We start from the raw sequence: 2,335 nt of genomic DNA, 5'->3' as shown, positions 1-2,335 counted from the left end.
GCCCAGCCTGTGACCCAACCCTCAGGCTGACCCATACCTGAAATAAACAACAAAAAAAATGTTTTTACGAACAGTGATATTTAAACATATTTACTGTATTTCATTACATTGTAAATATGAAGTTTTTAAAGCTCTTTTTTAACTGAAACATGTTTGTACCTTCCTTTAGACGTACATTTAAACTGTTATATGGTCTCACATACAGAAACACCAAATATTTTTGTTGTTGTTAGTAGAATGTTTTCATTTAACTCTTGATACCTTTCACTGATTCAATTTGAAATACTTTGATGGTCTTGGAAGTGGTCTCCGTGGTGGGTTGGCCTGGGTTGTCATGTCTGGCTCTCATGGGTGGTGGGAGTAGTGGCTGTCTGCACCGGGGTTGATGTAGGGTTGCATGGCCCCTTAGGATGGTGCTGTCTGCGAGGGGTGGTGCTCACTGTTTCAGCAGGTGGGGGTACTGTGGGCTGCCTGGTGGGGTCTTACTGTCTACAGGCCAGTGGGTGGGTGTGTCGGGGCGTCCCTGGCTGGGGGCCGCTACATTGCATTGACATGTGCGCCGTTAAGTGTGTCTCCTTCTCGTGGGGTTGGCTGTTGGTGGGGTGTTGTGTGGGTTTTCTCCTTGGTGCCTGGTCGGGGGCCACAGGCAGGTGGATTTTGCAGGAGACTAGGCTTTGGCCTTGCTCTTACATACCTGCTGGTACGCCCGTCAGAGAGAGATAGTACCCACAATCACTCAAACTTTTGACAGGTGTGACGTCACGCCCTTTGTCCCGCCCCCAAACCGGAAGTCCCGCCTTCCCAAACCGGAAGTCCCGCCTTATAGCACCCGCCAAAATGAAAAAAAAAAAAAAACCTGACCTACTTTGGTCGTCTCTATGCAGATTAGAGTGATTTGAACATACAACCTTTGGACTTACGCACACACACACACACACTGGCTTGACCATGTATACAGGTATCATTAGTGAAACTGTTATTACAATTCTACAAGAATCAAAACGTATTGCCGGTCAGCATGAAAAGTCTTTGGTGTTTTTGAAAAGAATTCAGACACCACCTCCATTTCCTTTGCATCAAGAGTGGTCACTTGAAAGTTATGATGAACGCGGGAGCTGGGGGTACGTATTCAAGTATGAGACGGGTGAACTCTGTCTGTATCAGAAGAATGTTTGTGAAACCACGCAAATGTCTGCGGCTGATTTGTCGTCAAATGACTGGGGTGTATTAAAACTAGCTAACCCTAGAAACATCAAAAATAATGAAGAAGAAGAAGCTGCTTCTGATACTACAAAAAAGCAAAAGCTGAATCCTTTTCCCTCTATGCAGATAAGAGTGCCTGAACATACAACCTTTGGACTTACACACACACACACTGGCTTCAACATGTCTACAAGTTTATTTGGTTTTTTTCCACCCGCATCTGCTTCATCATAATCTGATAATGTCTAACTTTAAAAAGCCAAAGAAAACATTCCCCCTCTTACCATGACCTCCCACAGGACCTTTCTATGCCTATATTGATAAACACACGCAAACACACACACACACAATTTCATCCATCCCGCCAAAAAGCATATGTGTGTGTGTGTGTGCGCTATGATTTGTTTTGTACTTATGTATTTATATTACTTGTTATTTGTATTTATTCTTATTTCTTTCTAATTTCAACTTTCTAATTTTTCTTTATTATATTAATAATACAAAAAATTACTACAATATTATTTCTTATATTTATCATTTTTATTGCCTTGAAGGCAACATAACTTTATGTTTAATTTGTGTTAAATAAGAAGATGAAATAAAATGACCTGCATTGAATATTCAGTTGTGTTATGTTCTACTTATGGAGAATTTGAATCCTTTTCCCCGTCTCATCCTCGAAAATACAACCTTTGGACACACACACACACACACGCACACGCACGCACACACACGCACACACACGCACACACGCACACACACACACACACACGCGCGCAAGCACACACACACTATGGTCAGCTTTTAGGATAAATACTAGCATGAAATGACATTGGGAGCACCACTGCTGACGAGAGAGAGACGACCATCACATCGCAAACCACCGAGGTCAGATTGAAACAGAAATAGAATGGCAGGTAATGTGTTTGCAAAATTTTAAACATTTGCATTACAAATTTTCACATTTTCAAAGTGTCATTTTTTTTTAAAAAGCCAGAGCGCAGACACGAGACAAACACATCTATAAAGGTAAGTAGTAATTATTATTAATGTTTTTTGTTTGTTAACATGTTTAAAACTATTCACTTCTCGTTTTAAGTCACACCAGAAGAATTACAAAATATTCAACTAA

The sequence above is a fragment of the Gouania willdenowi genome, chromosome 6 (assembly GCF_900634775.1).
Source record: "Gouania willdenowi chromosome 6, fGouWil2.1, whole genome shotgun sequence".
NCBI lineage: Eukaryota > Metazoa > Chordata > Actinopteri > Blenniiformes > Gobiesocidae > Gouania > Gouania willdenowi.
This window is presented reverse-complemented; position numbering follows the sequence as displayed.